General features: G+C 40.4%; 1 pseudogene; it reads left to right on the forward strand.

Annotated features, from left to right (window-relative positions):
- The first annotated feature begins 3606 nt into the window (after positions 1 to 3606).
- On the forward strand, positions 3607 to 5219 carry LOC125919510 (eukaryotic initiation factor 4A-I-like; annotated as a pseudogene).
- Positions 5220 to 18209: the final 12990 nt, after the last annotated feature.

Here is an 18209-nt window from a genome sequence, read left to right on the forward strand (position 1 = left end):
TCTGAAAACTTTAGACTTAATCCTAAAGACAAAAGGAAGCCACTAAAGAGTTGGAGAGGATCCATCAGGACACGACCCGATTTGTATTTGTAAACGACCTTTCTGGCTGCAGTGTGGAGAATGAGTAAGAAGGGAGCTGCAGAGGGTGTGTGAAGACCAGTGTGCAGGCAATGGAGAGTAGAAGATGGGGGACCGAGAAAATTAATCAGAGTCGGAACCGTAAGCACCTGATCGTTAATTGCACGTGAAAGGTGAGAGAGAGGAAAGGACTCCTAGATGTCTGGTGTGAGCTTATTCCATTGCTGGAGAAGGGGGACTTGGAGGAGGAGGCCTCCAGCAGACAAGTTTGAGTTGCTTTAGATATGTTGGGTTCGACATCTCAGTGAGACATCCAAGTGATGATGCTGAGTACGTATTTGCAAAATAAATCTGGAACTCAAAGTAGAGATCCAGACTAAAGATGAAATCAAACCTAAAATTAAAAAAAAAAAAAATTTTTTACGTTTATTTATTATTGAGAGACAGAGAGAGACAAGAGCATGAGCATGGGAGGGGCAGAGAGAGGAGGAGACACAGAATTCAAATGAGGCTCCAGGCTCCAAGCTGTCAGCACAGAGCCCGACGCCCAGCTCAAACTCACAAACCCTGAGATTGTGACCTGAGCTGAAGTTAGACGCTTAACCGACTGAGCCACCCAGGTGCCCCCAAACCTCAAGTTTTAGAGAGCAAGGAATATGATTTGTTTGTAAGAATTTTACCTCTAAACTTTAAAGAAAATGAGCAGAAGCATTAGTACCTAATACTCTGTGTAAGACACCCCACAGAGAATATTTTATGTAATCCTTACCACCCTAGTGGATGGTATTATAATCCTATTCTTCATATAAGGAAACTAAAGGTTAAATTCTTGCTCAAACCTACTTAAATTCCCAATTAAATAAGACCGATTGACTAAGAATCCCTGTGGGTAATTCTGATGATAACTGAGGTTTAGAAACTTAAAAGTGCAGACTACTTAAAAGTGGACATACAAACCGTATAAAACCCTCATTTTATTTATTTTTTTAAAATGTTTTTTTATTTATTTTTGAGAGAGAGAGAGAGAGAGCAAGCAAGGGGCAGAGCAAGAGGGAGACACAGAATCTGAAGCAGGCTCCAGGCTCTGAGCTGTCAGCACAGAGCCCAGCATGAGGCTTGAACTCATGAACTGTGAGGTCAGGACCTGAGCAGAAGTCCGATGCTTAACTGACTGAGCCACCCAGGCACCTCTGAAACACTCATTTTTAAAAAGCATTAGAAGAAACCGTGATTCCAAGAACATGCAGCCCATGCAGCAAATGTTTGTGCATACACGTCCCCGTTTCTTTCACCTGAGCCCCCCATTAGCAATGCTCTTCTGGGGAAACTATGGAATATTCATTTGTTTTTTTATGCAGTAAGTAGTTATGGTGGACCTACTACTGTGTACCAAATAACAATAGTCATTCATTTATTTACAAATATTTATTGAGCAGTTATGGCATTTATGCCATGTTGTTTCATGCTCTGGGAGTGTAATAGTGAACAAAATAAACAGATACCTGCCTTACAGAGTTTACATTCAAGTGGGGAAAGACAATAAACAAACATATATATATATGTATGTATATATATATATGTATGTGTATATATATATATATATATATACACACACACACAGCTTTCTGTATACATGTATAAAGATACATAGATAGATACCCCACATAGTAATAACTACTAGGAATATAAATAAAATAGGTTAAAGAGTTGGAGAGTCTGGAGTGGAGGAGTATAGAGAGGAGGGAGATGGTTTTATATAAGGTGGTCCACGGAGTTCTTACTGGTTTGAGCAGAAAGGAGTGAGGGAGCTCTCTGGAGGAAGTACAATAAGCACAAAGGTCCTGAGGCAGAAGTGTGTATGTTCTGTTCAAGAAACAGCAAGGAGTCCCATGTGGCTGGAATGAGACTTAGCTGGAGGCCAGTCATGAGACTTGTGGGCCATCATCAGGTCTTGGGCTTTGACTCTGAGTGAGACAGGAGCCACCGAAAGGGTCTGGGCAGAGAAATAGCCCACTCTGACTTGTGGTTCAATGGGATGATTGTGGAGAGCTGAGTGAGGGGCAACGGTGGAAGCAGGAGGAGGACCCGTAAGGATGCTGTTTCAGTAATCCAGGTGAGAGGGATGATGGCTCAGACCAGGGTGGTCATAGAGGAAGTGGTGAGAAAGTGCTGCATCATTTGAGCAGTAGATCATTTGGGAGTAGAGCTGACAGGCAGGATTTACTAATGGATTGAATGAGGGGTAAGAGAGAAAGAGAAAGGTGGTTAAGGATGCGTCCAAAGCTTTTGGCTCAAGCAGTCGGAATACTGGAATTGCCATTTGCCAAAATGGCAGAGGATGGGAAGATCCAGGAGCTGGTATGAGATCATCTGTGAGGGTCTACTGTTCTAAGCGCCTGGTCTGTATGAACTCATGCAGTGCTCACCACAATGCTCTAAGGTAAGGCCTGTTGTTGTGCCTGTTTTATAGATGAGGAGTCAAGGTATCGCTCTACAATGTACTTCAGATTCCACAGCTTAAATGGTGATAAAAATTGTCCCGAGGGTACCACTTCATTGTCTTTCAGGGAAGACAGATGACTAAATACACAGTGACAACAAAAGCTAGAGTTAATGGTAAGGCGAATCTGAGAAGGCTGTAGCTGTACAAAGCAGAAGCATCTTCCAAAGTTTGGGGATCAGGGAGACACGAGGGAGTGGGGAAGACTTGTAAGAGGAAGTGATATTAAACTGAAATGTAAAGGATCAATAGCCATGCTAACAGAAGTTTTAGGAGGGGGGATAGGAAAAGAAAGAGAAAGTATTCCAGGTAAAGGTTATTCCCAGGAACTTTTACCAAAAAAAAAAAAAAAAAAAAAAAAAAAGCAGGGGGGTGGGGAGGAGAAGGGGATTTTGAGGAATTAAAAGAATTTCGGTATGATGTTTATATCTCTTTTGGAAATATAGTCATTGGTTGGTCCCTACTGAGAGTTTCTGCATGAACATGGTAATGTTTCAAGGGTTCCCTATTCCTGGGGTCTTTATAATGTACCTCTGAAGGAGCAGAGGTTTGCTGTCCTTGAATACTCATCAGGTTCCTGTGGTTCCTCAACTGTGCCCACGAGTTCCTGCCTCTGGGCTTTGGACTTCCTGTTCTCATTAACAAGGACACTCCAGTTTCCTGTACCCCTTCCTGGGTCCACACCCACCAGGTGGACTATAGGGTCTCTCTCCTTCCATGACACCCAATGAAAAGCATGATCAGAGAACGTAGAAGATAAGTTATGGACAGATACTATTTACTTATCTGACCATGTCCCTACTAAGGTTGTCAGCAGAGTCTTTATAAGTCAGGCTAACACAATGTTGTCAATCCTGAGTGGATACTCAATTCTTTTCCTCCTGAAATGCATGGATACATACATTTTAATTTACCATCCTTTACTTTTAGTGGTGCTGCTACTGGCTTTTTGATTTTCTGTTCTGGTTCCACTCCCAGCAGAATTATTAATTTACTTAAAAACTTTAATTATAGACTGCATTGTTCTAGCATCTTTAAGCTGACTTTGTTGGATTTTTGCTGGCAGACAGGCTTTGTGCAACACTGGGATACTGATGGCTGAGCTATTTTTCAGGGACATCTGCTCATTGACTACTCTTCTGGGGATGATGATGTGGCTTGCTGATAATGTCTGGCTTAAGAACCAGGCAAAAGCCAAAATGTGTAACAATTCTCTTGAATGGATGCTCGTATATCCAAAGAAAGAGCATAGAAAACTGTTCATAGCCTAGTTTCTAAGGATCATGTCTGTGAGTCAGGAATCCCAATCCAGAGACAATGACTGTGTCGGGACGGAGCCCAAGGCATCTTCGAGAGTAACTAGAATGAAAATGTTGGCAGCTTTGATGACACGAACTTCTCTGAGTCCCTCCTCTGTGACATCTACACCTCTGGTTTTGAGAGGCCTTTGGCCATCCAGCAGCAAGACATTCTTCCTTGTATCAAGGGTTATTACGTGATCGCTCCAGCCCAATCTGGGACTGGGAAAACAGTCGCTTTTGCCATGTGGATCCTGCAACAGATTGAATTGGACCTAAAGGCTCCAAAGGACTTGGTCCTGACACCCACTAGAGAATTGACTCAGCAGATACAGAAGGTAGCCATGGCATTTGGAGATTATGTGGGTACCTCCTGCCACACTTGCATTGGTGGGACCCATGTGACCCATGTGCATGCTGAGGTACAAAAGCTACAGATGGAAGCTCCCCATATCATTGTGGGTACCCCTAATCATGGGTTTGATATGCTTAACTAGAGATCCCGTCTCCCAAATACATCAAGATGTGTGTACTGGACAAAGCTGATGAAATGTTAAGCTGTGGATTCAAGCGCCAGATCTATGACGTACTTCAAAAGCTCGACAACAACACCCAGAGGGGTTTGCTGTCAGCTGCAGTGCCTTCCGATGTGCTTGAGGTGACCAAGAAATTCATGAGGGACCCCATTCAGATTCTGGTCAAGAAGGAAAAGTTGACCCTGGAGGGTATCCACGAGTTCTACATCAATGTGGAATGAGAAGCGTGGATGCTAGACATTCTGTGTGACTTTGTATGAGACCCTGACCGTCACACAGGCAGTCATAATCAACACCGGAAGGTTGGTTGGCCCGCTGAGAAGATGCATGCCCGACACTTCGCGGAGTCTGCCACGCATGGAGATGTGGACCAAAGGGAGTGAGATGTGATCATGACGGGGGTCCACTCTGGCTGTAGCAGAGTATTGATTACCACTGACCTGCTGGCCAGAGGCACTGATGTGCAGCAGGTCTCCTTAGTCATCAACCATGACCTTCCCACCAACAGGGAAAATTATATCTGCAGAATCAGCCCTGGTAGATGATTTGACCATAAGGATGTGGCTTTTAACATGGTGACAGAAGAAAACAAGAGGACTCTCTGAGACGTCGAGACCTTCTACAACACCTCCATTGAGGAGATGCCCCTCAGTGTTGCTGACCTCATCTGAGAGGGGTTGTCCTGCTACATCCCCCTAGCCGGGGTCCAGTCCTTGGGGGACTAAAGAGAAACAGGATGGGGGAGGGAAGGGAGCTAAGGGATGGATATCTGGTCTTTTCTTTTCTTTTCTTTTCCTTCGAATGAATGTCACATTTTGAGGCCCCCCCCCCAAAAAAAACAAGAAACCTGTTCATAGTAGCTTTATCATAGTAGTCTAATAACTGGAAATAATCAAAAGTTCATCACTATGAGAATGGCAAAACTAACTTTGGTGTTTCATATAATAGAATACTACTGTGCAATAAAAAGAAACAAATCATGGACTCAGCAAAAGGGATGAATCTCACTGACTGAGAGAAAATGCCCTGACAGAAGAAACACACACTGTGCCTATTCATTCTCCATTGCTTTTATAACAAATTACCATCAACTTAGTGGTTAAACAAAACATTTGTTACCTTACGGTTCTGTACGTTAGAAGTCCGATACGTGTTGAACTAAGCTTAAGGTGTCAACATTCCTTCTGGGGGCCCTAGAAGAGAATGCTTTTTGAGCTTCTAGAAGCCAACCACACTCCTTGGCTTGTGGTCCCTTTCCTCTGTCTCCAAAGACAGCAAAGTAGCATCTTTGACCCCCCCCTTCCATCCTCATAGCTCTTTGACTCTCTTCTCTGCCTCCGTCTTCCACTTTTTTTTTTATTTTTTAAAAAAAATTTTTTTAACGTTTTATTTATTTTTGAGACAGGGAGAGACAGAGCATGAACAGGGGAGGGTCAGAGAGAGAGGGAGACACAGAATCTGAAACAGGATCCAGGTTCTGAGCAGTCAGCACAGAGCCCGATGCGGGGCTCGAACTCACGGACAGTGAGATCGTGACCTGAGCCCAAGTCAGAAGCTTAACCGACTGAGCCACACAGGCGCCCCTCCCTCTCCCACTTTTAAGGACTCTTGTGAGCACCTTGTGCCCACTCAGATGATCCAGGATAATCTCCCTATTTTAAAGTCAGTAGATTAGTAACCTGAATTCCCTTTTGCCATGTAACCTAAGTATTCTGAATAACTCTGGGTATATTGAGGGTAACAGAAGTCAGATTTCCAGTGGCTCATGCGAAACTGACTTGGGGTGAGGCGGGGTAAACACTTGATCTGTAGCATTTGCCAATTGTTATATTATAAATGCTCGGATGGCTGCTTTCAACCTACAACCAGCTCACAGAATTGCAATTATTTAGTAAGCCGGTTCAAGCTGGTTCCAGCACACTGCTGCAAGTTTCTCATTCTTACTTTTTAAAAAAAGTTTATTTATTTTTGAGAGAGAGAGAGAGGAAGAGAGAGCATCTCAAGTGAGCTCCCCGCTGTCAGTGCAGAGCCGGACTCAGGAACTCCATCTCAGGAACTGTGAGATCATGACCTGAGCTGAATTCAAGAATTGGATGCTTAACTGACTGAGGCACCCAGGCACCCCAAGTTTCTCATTCTTGAAGTTTTAAATACAGACAGATAAGGAAACAAACATTAATATATGAGGATATGAATGTGTATGTGTGTGTTTCCTTGCCCTCTACAATGAGAGAGCCTAAAGGTTAGGGCACATCAATAGCAATGAGTACACCTGCCATCCAGATCTCGCTCTCTAAATACCACTCCCAACAACAACAACATAAATAAATGAATAAGTAAATAGATACCATTCTCAACATAGTGTTCCTTGGAGAAAAAGCTAATACCAGGGCTGGGTCAGGAAAAATACAAAATGAGCCCAAAATAGCTGTACCAGAAATTAAGGAAGTGCTCAAAGAATGAAGGCAACGTATAAAAAGGAGAGGTTTGCAGATTGAAAGGGCTCCCTCTGGGACAACTTTAATATCAAAATAAATTATAAAGTAATGAATTAAAAACCCATTAAACAGAATAAAAATCCATGAGTCAAAACTGACATAAATAAATAAATGAATAGGAGAAGAGAAAGCTCTTTCTCACAGTACAATACCAACTAAGACATAGAATATGAATGAAAGAGGGGCGCCTGAGTGGCTCAGTCGGTTAAGCGTCCGACTTTGGCTCAGATCATGATCTCATGGTTCCTGAGTTTGAGCCTAGCATCGGGCTCTGTGCTGACAGCTCAGAGCTCCAAGCCTGGAGGCTGCTTCACATTCTGTGTCTCCCTCTCTCTGCCTCTCCCCCGCTCATGCTCTGTCTCTCCCTCTCAAAAGTAAATAAACATTAGGGGCGCCTGGGTGGCGCAGTCGGTTAAGCGTCCGACTTCAGCCAGGTCACGATCTCGCGGTCCGTGAATTCGAGCCCCGCGTCAGGCTCTGGGCTGATGGCTCGGAGCCTGGAGCCTGCTTCCGATTCTGTGTCTCCCTCTCTCTCTGCCCCTCCCCCGTTCATGCTCTGTCTCTCTCTGTCCCCAAAATTAAAAAAAAAAAAAAAAGTAAACATTAAAAAAATTTAAATAAAAAAAGAATGTGAATGAAAGAATTAGAAAATCATCAATAGATGTAAAAATTAAGGAGTGAAAGTTTAATGAGACAGTTATGTTTTCATATCTCCCCACAAATACTAGTTAACTGAAAAGACATAACTAATAATTTTATAAAGTTAACATTGCCAGTAACATTACCAGTTAACATTACCAGATCAAAGTTAACATTACCAGTAATAAGACAAATCTACAATTACGTGCCTCCAGATATGATTCACTGAGAAAAGAACTAATATCACTTCTGTGGTGTATTTGCAAAAAACATACGATCTGAATGTAATCATGAGGAAACAGAAGGTACTGTCGCAGATTGGGTTGAGAAGACTGAATACAGTCCATGATCCTGTGTTAGGTCCTGGGCTGGAAGAAAAAATTGTAAAGGACATTATGGAGACGATTAAAGTTTGAATACAAACAGTGGATTACATAATAGTCCTATATTCATGTCAAATTTTCTGATTTTGTTCATTACACTCTGGTTCCGTAAAAAAATATATATATATATTGTTGTACTTAGGATTCATACACTGAAGTATGTAGGGATAAACAAAGTCTACAATTTGCTTTCTTTCGGATTATTTAGAAAAAGATTGTGTGGGTATGTGGTGTGGGGAGAGAGGAAAAAAAATACAATGAAGCAAAATGCAAAGGGAGCAAAATGTATCCATTTTTGAATCTGGGTTATCCTACTGGTGCAATTTGTCCATAAATCCAAAAGTATATCAAAAGAAAAAGTGACAGGGGAGCCTGGCTGGCTCAGTCAGTAGAGCATGCGACTCTTGATCTTGGGGTTGTGAGTTCGAGCCACACGTTGGGTGTAGAGATTTCCTAAAAATAAAAAATTGTTTTTTAAAAAAGTGACAGGGGCGCCTGGGTGGCTTGGTCGGTTAAGTGTCCAACTTCAGCTTAGGTCACGATCTCGAGGCTCGTTGGTTTGAGCCCTGTGTTGGGCTCTGTGCTGACAGCTCGGAGCCTGCTTCGGATTCTGTGTATCCCTTTCTCTCTGCCCCTCTCCTCTGCTCACACTCTCTCTCTCTCAAAAATAAATAAACATTAAAAAAAAAAAAAAAAGAATACCCACTCAGCATTATTAGTCATTAGGGAAATGCAAATTAAAGCCATTAAGTGGGTGTGAAGTACCCACTTAGGTGACCAACTATCACTGATTACCAGGGATTGAGGGGTTTTGTGAGACATGGGACTTGTAGTGCTAACACCTGAAAAGTCCCAGAAATCCTGGGGTGAGTTGTGTCTCCCTCTCTCTCTGCCCCTCCCCTGCTCACGCTCTCTCTCTCTCTCTCTCTCTCTCTCTCTCTCAAAAATAAACATTAAACAAAATTTTTAATAAATAAATAGTGACAAAAAATGGAGCTGGGCGAGTAGGGGCATAGGAAGCTGCTTTAGCAGCATCCCGCCTGTGCAGAGGGAAAAGCCATACAAAAATATGCTGGTTCTGCTTCACTTCTCTGTAGCCACCTCTCTTCCGATCCCTTCTGTATTCCCTGCTAAATAAATCAGGAACTTATAGCCAGTGTGTAGGTGGTCCATTTGGCAGCTTCAAAGTATTATGAACTTGAAAGCATTCATTTAAAAATAATAGAGACTTCTCTGTTCTGAATAGCAGTGTGGGGCCCTGTAACAGTTTGTAATCAGAATGTGTAAATGTGCAAAATGTTCTTAACATGATATAGGTAAAAGGGGTAGTGTAGGATGAGAAAAGGGGAACAGTACAAACTATGCACAATTTAACCACGTAAAAACAAAAGGTTTTCCTTCAAGTCCTCTCCCACGATTTCACTCTTGTTTGTATGTGTTCCCTCTTCTGATTATATCTATCAGGTTGCATGCCTATCGTTGTGTGAAGTAGTATTATTAGAATGCTTCATTATTGACCTCATTATGTATAGATCTTTTAAATGCTTTTTTAAAATGTTTCTTTATTTTTGAGAGAGTGAAAGCTGGGGAGGGGGAGGAGGAGAGAGAGAGAGAGAGAGAGGGAGGGAGGGAGACAGAGGATCTGAAGCAGGCTCCGCACTGACAGCAGAGAGCCCGACAGGAAGCTCGAACCCACGAACCATGAAATCATGACCCGAGCCGAAGTCGGATGCTTAACTGAGAGCCACCCAGGAGCCCCTTAAGTACTTTTGAGGAGATGCCAGCAACCTAGTCCTAGACGCTCTGTTTTGCTGTAGCAAGATCCAGCTCTTCTTAGAACAAGATCCATGTTTCCAAGATCCTAGAAACATGCATGACCCAGGAGAAGAATTAAAAGAATCAAAGACTTAAAAGCATTTAGTTATGGGAATAATTAAAATTGACTAAAATGAAAAAATACCTTTCATCAAAAACCAACGAGTTCTATAAGATTAAATGGCTCCCTGCTCCACCTGTATGCACATTTTCACCCTTTATTAAAATAATATGATATTACTTCTGATTCATTGATATTTAGCAGAATTCAGCACAGGTCTTATTTATGCCATGCTGTGGATGGAGCTTTGAAGGAGAAACGATGCCTTGCACTATATACAAAACTTCAACCCTTAAAAAAAAATAATTTAAAAATTCCAGGGGTGGCTCAGTTGGTTGAGCATCCAACTCTTGATTTTGGCTCAGGTCATGAACCCAGGGTCCTGGGATAGAGCCCTGCATCGAGCTCCGTGTCAAGAGTGGAACCTGCTTAAGATTTTCTCTCCCACTGCCCCTCTTTCCCACTTGCATACTCTTTCTCTCTAAAATAAAATAAAAATAAAAATAAAATTTTCAGCAGATGAGGCAGAGAATCAAGTTAACTCCAGTTTAAGGTGGCCACTCTTCAGAATACTAGTCTACTAGAAATAAATTTCTGCTCCCCTCTTACCCCCAACCCCCAAGGAAAAATTTTACCCTGCTAGAAAATAAAGCATTTCTTTTACACATTTAATTGTATCCATAGGATTAAAATAGATTAAGAAACTGAAATAAATTATGTGCAGTATAATTACACCATAATTTTCAGCATTAAGTGTTTATGTCTCTAGAGATAAAATAGTTTTGATTCACTAAATTGGGTAATTAAGTTGACCAGATAATTGTTCTGAAGGGCCTGGGAGCCAGGTAATAGCAATTTGAAAAGTTACCAGAATAAATGATCAGTTTGATTAGTCTGCTAAAGATAAAATGTAAGCCTGAAAGGATAAAAATTACCTTTTAGAAAAACCTCAAGGGGCGCCTGGGTGGCTCGGTCGGTTGAGCTTCCAACTTTTGATTTCTGCTCAGGTCATGATCTCACAGTTCATGAGTTCGAGCCCCAAGTCAGGCTCTGGTACTGAGAGCACAGAGCCTACTTAGAATTCTCTGTCTCCCCCTCTCTCTGCTCCCTTCCCTGCTCTCTCTCTCTCCCTCTCTCAAAATAAATAAACATTAAAAAAAGAAAAAGAAAGAAAAACCCCAAGATAACATACCCCAACTATTATTGACTGCAGTAGACATTGTGGGTGAACCCCTAATTTCCTTGGCCTCCTTTCCCTACCACAGAAGCTCTGCCATCTGGATGATATTCATACACCCACCCCAGCTAGAGGAGTGGCCCTGCTTGGCCTAAGCCAATCAGAATAGTCCCATTCCCCTTGTTTCAGCCAGTCCGAAAGTGGGCCCACGACCCAAGTTGGTTAGTTTCATTTACATTTTAACTTTCGGATGACAATCTTATTCCCAAATTTCTCGGGAAAGTTACATGGTAACACCCAATCAGCAATATGGTGCTTCTTGGAATCTATCATCATCAGAGCTTGCTCAGTATAACAACTGCAACATATATGGAGGTCAACCACAGTTTCTTATATTTATATGCCTTCTAAGTATCTTAAAATTTAGAACAGTTTGGGGTGCCTGAGTGGCTCAGTTGGTTGAGTGTCTGACTCTTGATTTCGGCTCAGGCCGTGATCTCACAATCGGTGGATTGAGTCCCACGTTGGGCTCTGTGCTGACAGTTCAGAGCCTGCTTGGGATTCTCTCTCTCCCTCTCTCTGAGTCCCTCCCCTGCTCATGCTCACTCTGTCTCTTTTTCTCTCTAGATAGATAGATAGATTAAAAAAAATAATAAAAAATTAAAATAAGTAAATAAAAAAAACAGTTCACCTTCTTTTCATAACATTTCCCTGTTGAATAAAACAGATATTTATGCTGTAAGATTTCCCACACTCTAGATTCGGCTGATTGCTTCCTTGAGTGGTTTCACTTATCCTTCTATTTCCTGTATTTCCTGGAAAGAGATAGTTAGAACCAGGGGCTTGATACAGGAAAAGGTTTGTTTCTTTTTCTTTTCTCTTTTTTTCTTCCTTTCTCCGCCTGCCCCCGCCCCCTTGTTTTGTTTGCAAGAAAACTTATTAGGTGGCACTGTGCACTTCCTAATGCATTGAATCAAAGGAGCACAAAATCCAGTTGGCCGTGCTTTTAGAGATGTCAGAGTGACTGGTAGAGCCATGTTTTGTCAGCTTTACCCAGTGGGCATCTCAGAGTTAGTTCCAGATTCCTTTCGATATGGTCCCAGTGGTCTTTGAAAGCTTCCTTGCTTTCTGGCACCACTGATGTCCCAGGTTTATACTCCCTGACCCAGACTTGACATCATTTGTACAAGAAGCTCTTTTCCTTTCAGTGAGGAAAGGATTTTAGCAGGCACACACTCGGGGTTGCTTGCTATGGTGCCTTGTCCTTGTGTCCAGACTTTCCAGGGAACCAAGCTCAGGAATGAGTGGTTTTTCAGAAAGAGTGAAAGAAATCATGAATTTATACAGATATTACCAGTTCAAATTTGAAATTACGGGAGGATTTTTTTTAAGTTTTTTTTTCAAGATTTTTTGTTTGTTTTTGAGAGAGAGAGGGACAGAGAGAGAGCACAAGCGAGAGAGAGGCTGAGAGAAAGGGAGACAGAGAATCCCAAGCACGCTCTGGGCTGCCAACGCAGAGCCTGAAGTGGGGCTCCAACCCATGAGTTGTGAGACCATGACTTGAGCTGAAACCAAGAGTCAGACGCTTAACCAACTGTGCCACCCAGGCACCTATGGAGGATTTTACTTTTATTTCTTTTCTCTTGAACAAAAAGTCTGAGCTGCAAATGATATTAATATAATTACTTATTTGCTTTATCCAAGAATATTCCTAGAGCAGTTTCATAATAACCATACTAATAGTGCTACTAGAAATTAAGATGATTGGATACATTTTAAAATTTCTATGTGGGTGTGCATTGTCACTGCCCTTAAGCTGTATCTTACTAATGATGCACTGTACCAACACTGTGTTTTAAAGTCTCCTAAAATAGTTTCTTTCTGTATTGTTATGCCAGAAATTTGACATATAGTTAAATTCAGTTATTTCAGTTTGTTTTCGGTTGGGAGGGGGATTTTCTTTCCTTTTGTATTTATTTTTATTTTTAAGTAAGCAAGGTATTTACATGATTCCAAAGTCAAAACCATAAATTGTGTACGATCACAGAAGGCCATCTATATCATTTCTTATGTTGGGAATGCTTGAAATTTTCTTTGCAGACTATGATATGTCAATGTTGTGAAACTTCCATGTGACTTAGAAAAAGGTTGAGTGTTAAGAGGATTCGGTCCCCTCTTATTTTGATATTGGCTTTCTACTATGAACAATATTGTAATTAGCTAGTCATCTCCCCTTTCTCTTTCCTCCTTTATCCCAAATATCAGTCTAAAGTATTATCTTTTTTTAAAGTTTATTTATTTATTTTGAGAGAGACAGAGCACGTGTGCACGTGTGCATGCATACAAGTTGAGGAGGGACAGAGAGAGAGGGAGAGAGAGAATCCCAAGCAGGCTCCATGCTGTCAGCACAGAGCCCAACATGGGCCTCGATCCCACAGTGAGATCATGACCTGAGCCAGAATCAAAAGTTGGACATTTTACCAACTGAACCATCCAGGCACACACCCCTAAAGTATTACCTTTTCATTCCCAGTTTGTAAAAAACAAGCTTTTCTCTTCATTTATTATCTCTGCTTTCTCCCCATTTTTGATATTTGTTTTATATCCATATTTTCAAGCCTATAAAAATACATAATATTCTTTTAACCTTATTATCACCGGTTGAACTTGGATTATCCCCAATTCTACTGGAAAATGCTCACCACCAAAACTGAGGCTGAATTCCTCCTATCATTTTCTGAAGCTTGTTCTCTAGGAGATTCCTCAAGAAGGCTCTGGGAGCAATATTTCCTGTTCTTATCATGTTCATAAGTGTCTGTGTCTTTAAAACTTTTATACTTGAAAGGCAGTTAAACTACATCCTTAGCTTAAATTTTCCTTCTTTGAGTATCTTAAATAAGTTATTCAATTGCATTCTGGCAAAAATCTTTCTGTCAAAATATCCAGTGCCAGTCTTATTTTCTTTCCTCATGACTTACTGGTTCTTTTTGCCAAAATACTCTGACAGTGTTTTTCTTATATTTAAAGTCCAAGAGTTTTACCAGAGTATGTTTTGGTAGGGACTATTCTGGGCTGATTTTTCTGGAAAAATGATACGGTCCTTTGATACGTATACTCAAATTTCTACACATTTTAGGACAATTTTCTTGAATTACTTTTAAAGTAAATTCTTTATTTCACAATAATTTTAATTTTATGGAAAATTCTGGAAGATAGCACAGAGAGTTTCATATGTCTATTACCGAGTTTCCATCTTTTGTTATTATTGTACATACCATGGTACATTTGTCAAAAACAAGAACCAGTATTGTGATAGTTGGTGTTTTTCATGGAATCTGTCCATTTCATCTAAATTAGAAAATTTATTGGCATAATTGTTTAGGATGTTTCCTTTATCCATTTGATGTCTGTAGAATCTGTGGTAATACCCCTTTTTCATTTCTGATATTAATATTACTTGTCTTCTCCATTTATTTTCTGATTAGCTTGGATAGAGGGTTATTAACTTTATTGACTTTTGTAAATAATCAGCTTTTGGTTTTATTGATTTTTTATATTGTGCTTATTTTTTTATTTTATTGATTTCCACACTTTATAATTTTCTTTATTCTGCTTGCTTTGGGTTTAATTTGTTCCTTTTTTTCTAGTTAATGTGGAAGCTTAGATAAATGAGACTTTATATCTTTTCAAATATCAGCACTTAATGCTATAAATTTCCCCCCTTGTACTGGTCCAGCTACACTGCATACATTTTTTTTGAATGTTTATTTATTTTTGAGAGAGAGAGACTGAGCATGAGTGGGGAGGGCAGAGAAAGAGGGAGACACAGAGTCTGGAGCAGGTGCCAGGACGTGGGCTGGAACTCATGAACTGGATGGAGATCATGACCTGAACTGAAGTCGGATGCTTAACCGACTGAGCCACTCAGGTGTCCCTACACTGCATACATTTTGATATTTTCTGTGTTTATTTTAATTCAGCTCAAAATATTTTATAATTTCTTTTCTGTTTTTTATTTGACTCATTGGTTATTTAAAACTGAATTGTTTAATTTGCAAATATGTGGAGATTTTCCAGATATGTTTTTGTTATTGTGATCTAGTTTGCTTTTGATAATCAAGATAAGATTTTTAGTTTTGTTGACATCAGAGAACAAACTTTGTATGATTTCAATCTTTATTTTTTAAATTTTTTAAAACATTTTATTTATTTTTTTGTGAGACAGAGAGACAGAGCATGGCAGGGGAGTGGCAGAGAGAGAAGGAGATACAGAATCTGAAGCAGGCTCCAGGCTCCCAGCTGTCAGCACAGAGCCCGACGCGGGGCTTGAACCCATGAACTGGGAGATCATGACCTGAGCCGAATTAGGATGCTTAACTGACTGAGCCACCCAGGCACCCCTGTATGACTTCAATCTTTTAAATGTTTTGTGACTTGTTTTATGGCCTTGCATATGATCAATCTTATTGATTATTCTGTTACCATTGAAACAATGTGTATTCTGCTGTTGCAAGGTCCCATGTTCTGCATGTCAGTTAGGTTAAGCTGGATGATAGTTTGCTCAAGACGTCTTTATACTTACTGGTTTTGTGTATACTTTATTCTACCAACTATTGAGAGAGGAAGGTCAAAATCTCCAACGATAATAATAATATTGTCTATTTCTCCTTTTAGTTCTATTAGATTTTCCTTCTTATACTTCAAAGCTCGGTTATAAGATGCATTCCCAATTATTGTGAATCATGATGAATTTATCCCCTCATCATTATGAAATGTCCCTCTTTATCCTTCGTGCATTAGCCTGCTCAGGTTGCTATGACAAAATACCACAATTAAACAAGAGAAATTACTTTTCTCACAGTTCTGAAGGCTGGAAAATCCAAGATCAAGGTTCTACCAGGGTTGGTAGCTGATGAGAGCTCTTGCCTTGGGTTGCATAAGGCTGCCTTCTAACCATGCGTTCACAATGTGTGTGTACATGTGGAGAGAGAAAGAGTAGTACTCTGGTGTTTCTTATAAGGGCACTAATCCTATTGGATCAGGGCCCCACACTTACAACCTCATCTAATCATGATTACTTCCTCACAGTCCCCATTTCTAAATATAGCTACACTGGGGGGTTAGGGCTTCAACCTAAGATTTGGGGAGGACACAAACATTCAGTCGACAGCACTTTGTCTTGAAATCCACTTTGATAGTAATGTGGCTACTCTGACTTGATTTTTGTTTCATATTTGCATGGTTTATCTTTTCCATCACTTGACCTTTAACCTATGTGTCTTTAGTTAAAGGGAATTTCTTGCTGACAGCATGCAGTAGGGTCTTGTTTAATCCAGTCCAACAATGTTTGCCTTTTAAATCTTAGACTAATTTACATCTAATCTAATTACTGAAATGGGTATAACTTAAGTTTATCATCTTCTTATTGGTTTTCTATTTGTCTCATCTGTTCTTTGCTCCTCTTTTCTTTTATCCTGTTTTGTTTTTTTGTTTTTTGTTTTGGACTAATTGATTATATCTTACAGCTCAGTTTTTATCTCCACTATTGGCTGATTAGCTATTCTACTTTTCACTTTTTTTTAGGAGTTGCTCTAGTCTTTACAACATAAATCTTTAACTTATCACTATCGATCTTTAAATCCTATTAAAGTACTTCACATAAAGTATAAGATCCTTAATTTTAATGTTTACTATTTATTTATTCATCATCATTATTTTTTTTTTTTAAGTAAACTCTACCCCCGAGGTGGCTCTTGAACTCATGACTCCACGATCAAGAGTCACATGTTCTACCGACTGAGCCAGCCAGGTGCCCCTGAAATATGAGATCCTTACAACAGATTCACTACCTCCACTTTCTGTGCCATTCTTGTCATATGTATTTTAGTTCTACATTTTTTATAAACCCTATAATATATTTTTAAAATCTAAACAATGATCTTTTAGAGCTATTAAAGGTGAAAAAAAATGTTTTACATTTATTGTCATATTTTACAAAATGGCTTTTCTGGTTAACAACATCATTTCTAGGAGGGAGACTAAATTCTGCCAGTGCATCTTCTACTCTATCTTGGCTCTTGGCTAAATATGAATGTTTTCCATTTCTTTTTTTTTATTTTTTTTTATTTTTTTAATGTTTATTTATCCTTGAGAGAGAGAGAGAGACAGAGTGTGAGCTGGGGAAGAGACAGAGAAAGGGAGACACAGAATTCAAAGCAAGCTCCGGGCTCTGAGCTGCCAGCACAGAGCCCGACGCGGGGCTCGAACTCACAAGCAGTGAGATCACGACCTGAGTCAAAGTCTGATGCTTAACGGACTGAGCCACCCAGGCGCCCCTGAATGTCTTTATTTCTAAGCTATTGTTACAAAGAGCTCCATTAGTTTTATACAGCATTGTACCTATGGGCTGCTTCTGATCTCAGTCAACAATTCACAACAGAGATTTGAAGACATTTCTAAGGGCTAGAATACGGGTTTTACGGAGGTGAACCATCAATCAATGAAACAATTCACAATTATTCATTTGTTTAACTTCTCTCCGTTCATTCACTAAACATGGATTAATCATTAACTATGTGCCTGACTCCAAGTGAGGCACTGGAAATATAAAGAAAGAAAGGTGCTGTCCTTCCCTGAACAATCTCCAGAGTAGATTTTAAATAGAAAGAGAGTGAAGTCAGCTTTTAAACTACATCAATCAGTGTTTTCAGTGCCTGCTGTCATTTCTCCCATAATTTTTTGTGCCCTACATTTTAGAATTTGGTTGTAATATAATGTTAAGTTGTTATTATGATAACAATAAGGGGGAGTTGCTCAACGAACAGTTTCAGCTTTGCAAGATGAAAAATTCTAGAGATCTTGTGCATAAACATGTAAATACAGGTAACACTTCTGAACTGTCCACTTAAAAATGGTTAAGATGCTAAATTTTATGTTGCCTATGTTTTTTTTTTTTAACCACAATATAAAAATAAAAGAACGAGAAGGACAGCCCCATGGTGCGCTGTTGTCCGGATCGTTTGACTAAAATCAACTTTTGCCAGCTGTTTCATCCAGTGATGGGACCTCAGAAGCCCCAACCTTCCTTTTCCCACCACAGAAGTGGCCTCAGGGATCCGCCAGGTGTCGCCCTGGCCGCCGGCTGCCATAACCCCGCCCACTTCCTAGTTTCGTCCAATCGCGGCCTTGGCCCCGCCCCCTGCCCGAGCTTCTTTCCTGCATCCG

The sequence above is a fragment of the Panthera uncia genome, chromosome B4 (genome assembly GCF_023721935.1).
Source record: "Panthera uncia isolate 11264 chromosome B4, Puncia_PCG_1.0, whole genome shotgun sequence".
NCBI lineage: Eukaryota > Metazoa > Chordata > Mammalia > Carnivora > Felidae > Panthera > Panthera uncia.